Source organism: Anomaloglossus baeobatrachus, chromosome 2 (assembly GCF_048569485.1).
Source record: "Anomaloglossus baeobatrachus isolate aAnoBae1 chromosome 2, aAnoBae1.hap1, whole genome shotgun sequence".
Classification (NCBI taxonomy): Eukaryota; Metazoa; Chordata; class Amphibia; order Anura; family Aromobatidae; genus Anomaloglossus; species Anomaloglossus baeobatrachus.
Genome location: NC_134354.1, coordinates 511,370,250 through 511,382,688, shown reverse-complemented (window position 1 = coordinate 511,382,688; position 12,439 = coordinate 511,370,250).

Sequence of the window (12,439 nt, the reverse complement as noted above, 5' to 3'; positions counted from 1 at the left end):
AGTGTACAACTGGGGCACAACTGCTGCCACTGAAGGGGTGGGTGTGTGTGGGGCCCAATTTTTGGAAAAAAGGGAGACTCCGCTTGGAGTAACCCTTGCTTGCTGTGTTTTTTAAAAGGAGCCAAGATGAACAGAGCTAGGATCAGGAAAGACTTTGCTACCTACCCTGGTGTCATCCTGGGGACGGTTAATTATGGCGTATTTTTGAATGTGCTTGATGCAAATCTAGCTGTGAAGTGTACAACTGGGGCACAACTGCTGCCACTGAAGGGGTGGGTGTGTGTGGGGCCCAATTTTTGGAAAAAAGGGAGACTCCGCTTGGAGTAACCCTTGCTTGCTGTGTTTTTTAAAAGGAGCCAAGATGAACAGAGCTGGGATCAGGAAAGACTTTGCTACCTACCCTGGTGTCATCCTGGGGACGGTTAATTATGGCGTATTTTTGAATGTGCTTGATGCAAATCTAGCTGTGAAGTGTACAACTGGGGCACAACTGCTGCCACTGAAGGGGTGGGTGTGTGTGGGGCCCAATTTTTGGAAAAAAGGGAGACTCCGCTTGGAGTAACCCTTGCTTGCTGTGTTTTTTAAAAGGAGCCAAGATGAACAGAGCTGGGATCAGGAAAGACTTTGCTACCTACCCTGGTGTCATCCTGGGGACGGTTAATTATGGCGTATTTTTGAATGTGCTTGATGCAAATCTAGCTGTGAAGTGTACAACTGGGGCACAACTGCTGCCACTGAAGGGGTGGGTGTGTGTGGGGCCCAATTTTTGGAAAAAAGGGAGACTCCGCTTGGAGTAACCCTTGCTTGCTGTGTTTTTTAAAAGGAGCCAAGATGAACAGAGCTGGGATCAGGAAAGACTTTGCTACCTACCCTGGTGTCATCCTGGGAATGGTTAATTATGGCGTATTTTTGAATGTGCTTGATGCAAATCTAGCTGTGAAGTGTACAACTGGGGCACAACTGCTGCCACTGAAGGGGTGGGTGTGTGTGGGGCCCAGTTTTTGGAAAAAAGGGAGACTCCGCTTGGAGTAACCCTTGCTTGCTGTGTTTTTTAAAAGGAGCCAAGATGAACAGAGCTGGGATCAGGAAAGACTTTGCTACCTACCCTGGTGTCATCCTGGGGACGGTTAATTATGGCGTATTTTTGAATGTGCTTGATGCAAATCTAGCTGTGAAGTGTACAACTGGGGCACAACTGCTGCCACTGAAGGGGTGGGTGTGTGTGGGGCCCAATTTTTGGAAAAAAGGAAGACTCCGCTTGGAGTCACCTTGCGGTGTTTTACATGATTTTAGAAGGGCGTGCCATGCCTATATCTGTGTCTCCTCCTCTTTTTCCTTGTCCTGCTCTTTTGTTTTCACATGAGTATATGTCCTTGTCACTTTCTCATGTGTTTGTGTTGTGAGTTGTTTGTCACCTTTTGGACACCTTTGAGGGTGTTTTCTATGTGTTTTTATGTGTTTGTGAATGCCTGCCATTGTTTCCTATTGGCTCGAGTTCGGTTCGTCGAACGTTCGACGAACCGAACTCGAACGGGACCTCCGTTCGGCGAACCGACCTCGAGCCGAACCGGGACCGGTTCGCTCATCTCTAATTATGGCACAGACCAGACCTCCAGATTGACGTGTTAGTTTTAGGTTGTTTACCCTTTTGAATATGAGGTCTAATCAATCTACACCTGTCAAGTTAATGGCAGATGAATTAGTAAGCGAGCGAGAAGGAAAAAAAAAAAAGAAAATTGGCATGGAAAGAGGAATGGGATAAAGATAGTAGATATTTCTATATTGCACCAGCTCAGAAAATGGCGCCTTAGGAAGTGGCCAAGCCCATTAGGAAACAATGCCCCCCTCCTCATCAGTCGTCTCCAGAGGGTTGTCTAACGCCCTCCCTAGCCTCCCCAGACTCCATTTCAGGTCGGGCCGCACCTAGTTCCCTTTTCCAGCCATCTTAAGTCCCAAGGCCACTGGCCTATTTGTGGCTGGAGCAACCGAAGCCACCGAGGGGGGGCAGGAAGATGACAATGATTTAACAATGAACCAGCCAACCATCAAAACTGTCCCCAGCAGAGACCAAACACACAATCTCCAGCTATAGAGGTAAACCACAGGTGCTGTCCTTATTTGAGGACGTCAGCCCACACATGGCATCGCACCATTATTCCGATAGTCCCAGACAAGAATGCCCTAAATATGTGACATGGAAGCCTTAGGAGTCCTGATCCTGATTTGCATCCCATGCCTTTTTTATAGGAAGATGTGCCAAATCCAGAAAACCCACTCTGCCACATATGCTGATTTGTATGGGCTCACCCAAATTAAAGCTGGGGATTCTTTCTGGCCAGTAATGGAACCAGGTTTACAGTGTTACAGTAAGGGTGAGTGGTGAGTGTACTTTATTATCACCCAAATGACACTGGTGCTCTAGTTCTTCCTGGAAGATGTTTATATGTATAATGTATGCAGTTTTTGGTGTGAAACACCGTAGGAGATTTGAAATTGGGAAAAAAAAGAGAAGTGTTAGTTTCTATTTCATCTTCTGTGAAGTTTAATTGTAATGACACACGTATGTTGAAAAAAAGAATTCTCCCAAGGGGGGGAGATTAGATGAGAATTGATTGAAGGTACAGGATGTTATATTGAATGCCAATATAGTGAAAGTATTGAGATGATTTGAAGAGATGTAATTCTGAATCTAGTAACTACACTATGTGTATTTTACCTGTCTGTGAAAATAAGATGATATAAGCTGATATATAGGGTGGACTTGTGTGCTGTCTGTGGAGCACTGTGTCTACGTAAGCCCACCCCATTATTTCCTGTCCTGAATGTAGATTTCTTTCTGTCACTCAGTGTTTTGCCCGGCCCTGGGTGGGGTATGGTATGGGGATAGTTACAGGGTCAGCCCAAGGGTCCCTATATAATCCGTATTCCCAGTGACAGATTGAATACCTCCTGAATGTAGATGTCACAATCCATGTCACTCCCTCCCAGGCCTCTTCAGACGCCATTTTTGGCCAACACCTACTTCCTCTTTTTGCAGCTGTTTCTTATCGGTAATTATCTATAGCGGCCGTTTTAGCTCAGATACTACATAGTTCATCTTTTGACGCCATTTTAGTCCAGCCGACGCCCAGTTCCCCATTTTTGTTTCAGCAGCCAAAGCCACTTCTCTGTTTATTGCTGATATAGCAGAGACTGCAGAGGGGGACATAGGGACCTGAAACACACACTCCGTTTTTGGTCAAATATGCAGTTGTGCCCCATTGTGTTCCCACTAATGAACCTTAGCAGAGGTTATTGCTGATAGTCCTGTGGAAACCTTTTCCCTTCACTTTTGCATGTTTGTTTTTGATGTACCTAGTATACAATTTATTAGACTATATAGACTGCTCACTATTAGTCCTGGTGGACAGTGAATATTTTTCTGCCTATGGCAGTTGCTGCTTAGCCTAGTTTGAGATATTCTCACTTGTATGTTATCCTGCGTGGTATCTTGCACAAGAGTTCCCTGATAAAGAGGGTGGAGGATCATGTGGTCCCAAGGGGACATTGATCATCAGGAGTTGGCATATATTAGGGTTTTCGTTGGCAGCACCCAGTAATCCTTTGTGTCTTAGTTTGCAGGGTCTGACAGGAGAGAGGGATACGCTGGAGGCCCGACCCTGACCACCATCAGGTCTACCGTTGGGATGAGGGAGAGTGCAGGGCCCCCAGTTACAGGGTCAGCACAGGAGAAGTAGAGTAGATACGCTCCACTGCTTTTTCCTAGTTGTGTATATGTAGTCAGGGGGTGCTGCTTGGTAGTTTCCAAACCCTCTTGTGCTCTTTTCTCTTTCCCCGGGGTTTTAGGGAGTCTTAGTTTTTAGAATTTCAGTGTTCTCCTGACCCCAAGTTACACTGATTGCTCTTTCTTACAAACCTAGGTATAGTCCTTTGTATCAGGTCTCCGAGAGCCCATATGCAAACAACCACAGCTGGTAACTCCTGATTACAGAAGTGAAGGACCAAGGCACCCTCCTTCAAGTGGCAAGACATATGGAGATGAATCCAGCAGCTTACAAGATCACCCCACATACAGATGTGCTGCATTCACAGTCAACTGAAGAGTATCATCACGTCATCTCCAGCCCAGAAGGTATTCTACCTGTTTGCCATGGAAGAAGACAGCATTAATACTACTCAGCCAGACTGAACACCTACCTAAAGCACCAGTGACAAACTGCTCCCTGACAAAGTCACCATCTCCCAGTGTGGGGTCCTTAATCCTGCTAAACTTCTCCCTCTTCCAAGTGGGGAGTGTCCCACCTCTGACACCTTGGTGGAAGAGGTAGTCGACTCTGGCATAGCTGAGGAAACTCTGGATTCGACACAGTGACGGATACACCTTTGGACCCTTACTTAACCCTTTTGCGGATGGATCAAGATGTGCATCAAGAAGACGGTTCCACATGGGTATGGTGGTGGTAGCAGAAGACGCTGTGCTGATAGAGCAGTCGCTACCCGCATGCCTGTCTGTGAAGAAGCAGATGTATGTGCTCTCGCTGAAGCCTGCAAGATGGCAGCCAGCATCTACTCTGTATGGAAGACAAGAGACTTGATCACTGCCAATGGAACTGTACGCCGCCATGAGGCCATAGAAGAACGGATGGAAGCTTTGCTATTGCCAGACAGAGTCGCGGTGAGCAGGGTTGAGGCCTACATTGGAGAAGTCAAGGGAAGCAGTAAGAAGTGCCCTCACTGACAGAACATCCAAAGAAGCCCCAAGACCACTTACCAAAGAAACAGTCAGTCAATCTGTGCTTTTTGAATGACCCCGATGTGAAGAAGAAAGGAAAGATAGAAAGTCTTAAGAAAACATTGTCCTTACCCTACAAAAGCAAGTCTCAGAAGAAGAAGAGGACTGAGATAGGGTGCAGCTGTGTGCTCCCGGAGACCATAGAAAGTGGCTAGTGACCTGCTTTTACTGCCAGCCAAAGAGATATGGCAGGCCTTAGACACAGAACTGACTGTACACACCCCATACCAGCCACAGAATAGAGGGAAGGTTGGGAGGATGGGGCAGTGTAGAAAGCAAGGGCATGAGAGTATTCCCCTTGAATTGTTCAGTGTCAGACACACCCCAGCAGGGACCACTAGATTGAGACCCTATGAAATCCTGTTTAGAAGTACCCCCAGATACTTCAACTAAGCTTGTTGTTTGTTTAACTAAACATTTGCCTAATATACGTTTTTGAGTTTTCTCCTCCAGATCCAACCAGATCTAGATTTTTCTTTTTTCTTTTTCTCTCTCTCCTCTTTTCCTCTCTCTTTTCCTCTCTTTCTCTCTCTTTCCTCAATCTTTCTCTCTCTTCCTCTCTTCTCAATCTTTCTCTCTCTCTTCCTCTCTCTTCTCTCACTCTTTTTCTTTCGGACGAAGATCCATGCATTCCACAACAAAGAGATGTCGGACCTGAGACCAAGAGATGGCTGTCTTCCCTTTTCTACCCGATACTTTGTGCCAAGAAGATGATATCCAAGCCTGTGGCCCAAGAGATGACTGATGACTGTGCATCTCACCTTTGATGATGTCCCACCATTACCGCCTGAGGACTGAGGAGCATGAGACTTTGGTTGAAACCAACCCTGATAAATATTAGCCAATTAAAGGACTACTGTCACGTTCCCCCTTCCTGAATAACGTGTGCCAGTGGAACATAGCCATGAGGACAGTCTAGAGAATACGGTCAGGATCTGGCTTCCTATGCATAGTCTGTTGGGTGGGGAGATTCATCCACAAGGGATGCGGTATCTCGTATGTGAGTGAGGTAACCATCGGCATTAGGACAGATCAATAGACTTGGGAAAGTAAGGAAAAACTTTTGGCTATCTCCAAAGGGGGGACTGTTAAGGACAAGATTATGAACTATTAGGAGTATATATGAAGATATCCAAAAACCAGGATTTAAGATGCTGTTTGAGACTGTGTACCCCACCTAGTTCTGCATTTGAACATAAGACTCAGTCAGACAGTCTGGACTATTCATGTGATGAGTGAATCATGCTGACATTGCTTAATATAAATGAGGAAGCAAGCACATTACAGTATGTTGTATATCACAGAATAAGCTGTTCTATTTTATCCAATAGGAGACGTGTTACGTATTCTTGGCACCTAGCCAATAAGTCAGTTTAAATGTATTTTCACTTCCGGATTAAATCATTCTTACTTTCTATTCATATCCGAGTACGTCTCTGGTGTGTGTGAAAGAGAGTGGTATGCATGCTACCACAATTGACTCATAATTTGGACTGCAGACAGTTTAAGGTAGATGCACGATTGATTTGCATCACAGTAAAGTTATGGCCGACATTAGCACCCCAGGCTTGATATATGTAATATTTTTTGCTTCATGATACAAATCAGCTACATTTGTGGACGTCCACATTTCTATCTTATCCTGACCTAATATTGCGGGTACCCGGCGTGGGGTTCATTGTCCTTTGGGCAGATTTATTTCTGCATATTTTGTCATTTATGACTACATGACATGCGTGGTGTTATTTGTGATATATATTTACCGCATTAACCCCCCCTTCCGATTCTGTGAAGCAATTTATTTATACACCAGTGGGTCTATTTGTACCAACTTTATTGTATAGAGGGTCAGTTGTTTAACACTAGAGGTACTTTATATACTTTTGTATCCATATATTGGAGGTTGGCGTGCTGGGGAACCATGCCATTTCTGGCTTTTAAATGTTTTTAACTGTTTGTATGTGTGCCCGTGTTCCCTGGGGCCATGATCTGTCCACACAATTTTTTTCAGTAATAAATAAAAATATTTTTCTATTATTCTAATATTGTGTTGGTGATCCCATTTTTTGGTATATCTTTCCTTTTTTTGTGTATGTTTACTTTCATATATCAGGAGATCCCAACGGGTGGATCCCTTTCATTGTTCATGTATTTCTATTGGACTCTCACGTTTCTCTGAAGGAGGCTGAGTTGGGACAAATGAAGCAGCACTTACCCATACAATGAAGACATCTTCTAGTACTAGAAGACATCAGCTAGAGGAACTTACTTTCAGCTTGTTGAACCAATGAGTATATCCATAAGTTCATTTCAGGAAAAGACAATGGATTTGAGTCTATTGCAGGACTTCCTACTGCTGAAGCTGAGGTGGTTGGGAAAAACCCTACTAGCAGGATATCCAGTGGGTACATGGCATAGCTGACCATCCATGAAAGCATGCCAGTGAATTATGCAACACTGGCCTCTGCCTGAGTAACCCATTCACTGTGTAAACATACTGTATATTTGTACCTTTGGCAGCAGAGGTTTGTGTGTTAGATGTATGTATCATTGTGGGATGCTCTGGAAAATTAAGTCAAAGAGTAGCCTATTGTACTACTCAGTGATTTTTGAGAATATTTCCTAGGGATCATATTCAAGCAGTCAGTGTGTCCATGCAGGATATTTAGAGCTTATATCATAAAAACAGATCTTGGACATACAGTATATCACAAAAGTAAGTGCATCCCTCACAATTTTGTAAATATTATTTTAACTTTTCATTGGACATCACTGAATAGATGACACTTTGATACAATGTAAAGTAGTCAGTGTATAGATGGTATAACAGTGTAAATTTGGTGTGCCCTCTAAATAACTCAACACATTAACCATTAATGTCTAAACCACTGCCAACAAAAGTGAGTACACCCCAATTAAAAATAGCCAAATTGTGCCCAATTAGCCATAATTCCTCCCCGGTGTCATGTGATTCATTATTGTTACAAAATCTCAGGTGCAAATTGGGAGTAGGTGTGTAAATTTAGTGTTATCCCTCTCTCATACTGGTCACTGGCAGTTTAACATAGTACACCATAGCAAAGAATTCTCTGAGTACCTGAAAAAAAGAATTGTTGCGCTACATAAAGATGGCCTAGGGTATAAGAAAACTGAAAGAACCCTGAAACTGAGTAACAGTAGGATGGCCAAAACCATACAGCAGTTTAACAAGATAGGTTCCACTCAGAACAGGCCTTGACATGGTTGACGAATGAGGTTGAGTGCACGTGGTTAGCGTCATATCCAGAGATTGTCTTTTTAAAATAATAATATATGAGTGCTGCCAGCATTGCTGTAGAGGATAAAGTGGTGGGGGTCAGTCTGTCAGTGCTCAGACCATATGCTGCACACTGCATCAAATTGGTCTGCATGGCTGTCATACCAGTAGGAAGGCTCTTCTAAAGTTAATGCACATGAAAGCCAACACACAGTTTACTAAAGACAAACAAATGAAGGACATGAATTACTTTAACCATATCCTGTAATCTAATGAGACCAAAATAAACTTATTAGGTTCAGATGATGTCAAATGTTTGTGGTGGAAACCAGGTGAGAAGTACAAAGTGTGTCTTGCCTGCAGTCAAGCATGGTGGTGGGAGTGTCATGATTTCGGGCTATGACGGGCCCCATGGGGTCTTGGGAATACTTGTCACTGGGCCAGTGAGGGTCAGGGGATGTCACGGGTGGCCCTGCCCGGTTTCGTGACCCCGTTGGTGTCATAAAAGGCATGGATGGACGATGGTGGGGATGATGAGGATGAAAGAGTTGAAGATGTTTGGAGTAGTTGTCTCGTGATGCCACCTGTGGTGTGCGGCCACGGATTAGCAGCCGCTGTGGGTGGGTACTGTTCTCTGGGGCGGATGGCGTCACAGCTCGGATGGTTCGGCCCCCCCACAGGTAGAGCCAGACCCCAGGGGAGAATGATGGTGGTGGTAGTGGCCGTTGGCGCCGAAGCGCGGGACACTGGTGCCAGCAAGGACAGGCTGACACAGTGGTTGCAGTTCAAGGTCTTTACTCACTGTATGATGGCCACCCATGGAATGCCAGTTTACGCCGTGATGGGCTCCAGCTGATCCTGGATAATTCAGAGGTCAACACCAGTGTTCCCACTGTGTGTCCTTTCTAGTCGGGGTCCTTCCAATCCAGAGTATGGAATATGGAATGGGCTGCGGGTGTTTCCTGCACTCTCCTGGAATCCCTGTAGCTTTAGAGAGCCTGGGCTGAGCTGCCTACTCCAAGCCACAGATCTTGTGGTGCTCCCAGGTGGTTGTCCAAGTGACCGTGAAAGTCACGTGATGGCCACCCCCCTGTCTACCCTCGGCCAATCCCAGTGGGAAAGCACCTAACTGTGTGTGGTTTGTGAATGTGAAAAACACCAGTGATTAACCTCCTCCTTACTGCACCTTAAGTGAGATGCAATACCCAGTGGGGACTGAAGCCTCAGGGGCGCCAAAGCTGTATGAATGCCGTGGGGAGCAACAGTTCATTGAGGGAACCATGAATGCCAACATAAACTTTGATATACTGAAGCAGAGCATGATCCACTCCCTTTGGAGACTGGGATGCAGGGCAGTATGCCAACATGATAATGATCTCAAACACACCTCCAAGATGACCACTGTCTTGCTAAAGAAAGTGAGAATAGAGATGTTGGACTGGCCAAATATGTCTCCAGACCTAAACCCTATTGAGCATCTGTGGGGCAGGAGTGCAAGGTCTGTAACATCCACAAGCTTCGTGATGTCATTGAGTGGAAATGGATTATAATGGCAACATGTGAAGCTCTATATATCTAAATATATTGACACTTTGGATACAATTTGGTCATTTTCACTTAAGAGTGTACTCACTTTTGTTGCCAGCGGTTTTGATATTTATGGCTGTGTTGAGTTATTTAGTGGGCACAGCAAATTTACTCTGTTATACAAGCTGTACACTGACTGCTTTACATTGCATCCTAGTGTCATATCTTCAGTGTTCTCCAATTAAAAATTATAATAAAATATTTACAAAATGTAAGGGGTGTACTACGTTTTGTGTTATACTGTAGATATAGTGACTTGAAAAAGTATTCAAACCCCATGAACTTTTCCACATTTTTTCATGTCATGCCCACAAACCTAAATGTGTTTTATTGGGATTTTATGTGATATACCAACACAAAATTGTGTTTGTGAAGTGTAAAGAAAATTAGAGATGGTTTTCAAAATATTTTACAAATAGAAATCTGAAAATTGTTACGTGCATTTGTATTCATCCCCCCTAATTCGCTGCAATTACTGCTGCAAGTCTTTTGGGGTATGTCTCCACCAGCTTTGCACATGTAGAGGCTGAATTTTTTACCTATCATTTTTTGCAAATGAGAACTAGCTCAATGAGATTGGATGGAGGCATCTGTAAACATCAATTTTCAAGTCTTGTCACAGATTCTCAATGAGATTAAGGTCTGGACTGTGACTGGACCATACAAACACATGAATATGTTTTGATCCAAACCATTCCATTGTAGCTCTGGCAGTATGTTTACGGTCGTTGTCCTGCGAGAAGTTGAACATATGCCCCAGTCTCAAGTCATTTGCAGCCTATAACATGTTTTCCTCATAAACAATCTTTAGAAATACTTTTTCTAAAGATCTGTTTATGTGTGTTACTATATTCTGGAACTGTTAGGGTGGGGCTCTAGATATGCACCAAGAACTGCAACTGGTTCTGAGTGCAGTGGATCTCTGCAACTCCTCTAGAGTGACCATGGGCCTCTTGGCTGATTTATTAATGCTCTTCTTGCTTGGGATGTCCGTTTAGGTAAATGACCATGTCTTGCTAGGTTTGCAGTTGTGCAATACTCCTTCCATTTTTTGGATGATGGATTAAACAGTGCTCCGTTAAATTTTTAGAGCTGTGATTTTTTTTTCATAACCTTACATTCATTTAGTATTCTGCACAACTTTATCCCTGACCTGTCTATTGTGTTCCTTGTTTTTTATAGTGGTGTTTGATCATTATTGTTCTCAAGTAAACCTCTGAGGCTTTCACAGAACAGCTGTAGTTACACTGAGAACAAATTATACACAAGTGGACTCAATTTACTAATTAGGTGACTTCTGGAGGCAATTGGTCACTCAGTATTTTATTTAGGGGTATCAGACTACAGGTGACCAGATACAAATACACGTCACGATTTTCATATTTAGATTTTTTAAACATTTAGAAAACCATGTATCATTTCCTTTACGCATCACAAATACTTGCTACTTTTTGTTGGAATATTACATATAATCCCAATCAAATAAATATATATTTGTGGGTGTAACGTAAAAAAATCTGAAAATGTTTATAGGGTAGAAATACTTTCTCAAGGTACTGTATTAGTTGACCTTCAGTTAACGTGATCCCTTTCTAAACTAAAAGATGTGGCTTGAATATTGTAATCGAATAAACATTGTTTTTAATCACAAAATGTTTCATTTAGAATGTTCTACTCATGCATTAACATATACAGATATATAGAGTTTATTACAATTAATTATAAAGTGAATCAGCAGTTTGCTGAAAACAATGGGATTCTTCCAAATCTAAACTGCAACATAGTACATGGCCAGAACATAACATATTGTGCAGTAATAATTAACTACCAAACTACATTTTTTATGGCAACATTTGGGATAAAAGAACTTCAGATTAAAAAATTAATAACTCAAGTTTTGATTTTAAGTTTCCTACCAGTTACATGCACTTCCTGCAGGACATTCTGTTCAATTTATAGATCAGGAAGATAGCATTCATACATTATCTCTGATTAAATGATAATTATGACAGGGAATTAGATATTATCATTCTGTTCAGCATACAGTTATTAACAGTCTAACTCTAATATCTGAAATACAGTGTTCAGTTAAGATTATGATTACATTGTGTTATTTTTCACAGAGAACACGGTGTTTTTGATAGGGTAATCTTGGTATCAAAAAATATTGAAACCCTGACTGAGACATAGTAGAATCGAATTTGACCTGGACCCTGAACCCCATTCAAGTCAATGAAGATTCAAACTTCTGTGCTGTAAAATTGGTGGGAAATGGTCATAGTAAGGGCTAGGGGGCTGCAATAATAAGCAAAATAGTGGTAAAAGTATCCATCATGGTTACATAGGAAGCAAAGGAATAAACTAAAAGTTTTAAGTGTTTCCCCATGGAGACTGATTTCAAAGTTCAGAGCCTGATTTGACAGTTGATCTCTACAGAACATATATTTAAGCTCCAGTAGCATTACATTATACAGTAGGTGCTGCAGTTAAAAAGCTTGTAGTTGGATTTGGCAGTGAGCTAGTGATCAACCAGCTAGCCTTGATAGTTTCAGTCCCAGCTCATTTGCTTTTGGGTACCTCCCCGATGCTGTTGCCTAAGTGTCCCAGGGGCCCGAAGTGTTTTGTTTGATTATATTGTTCAAAGAAAGCAGCTACACCTGATGGAATAAACCTCCAAGTGCGGAAAAATTGCAAAAAATGTGCGATTGTGTAGTGCCCCTGAAGCTATCAGGAGCTACAAGGTACTGCATCCTGTCCAGGATGCAGGGCCTACCCTCAGGTACCCAGAAGACCAGTGCTGGTAA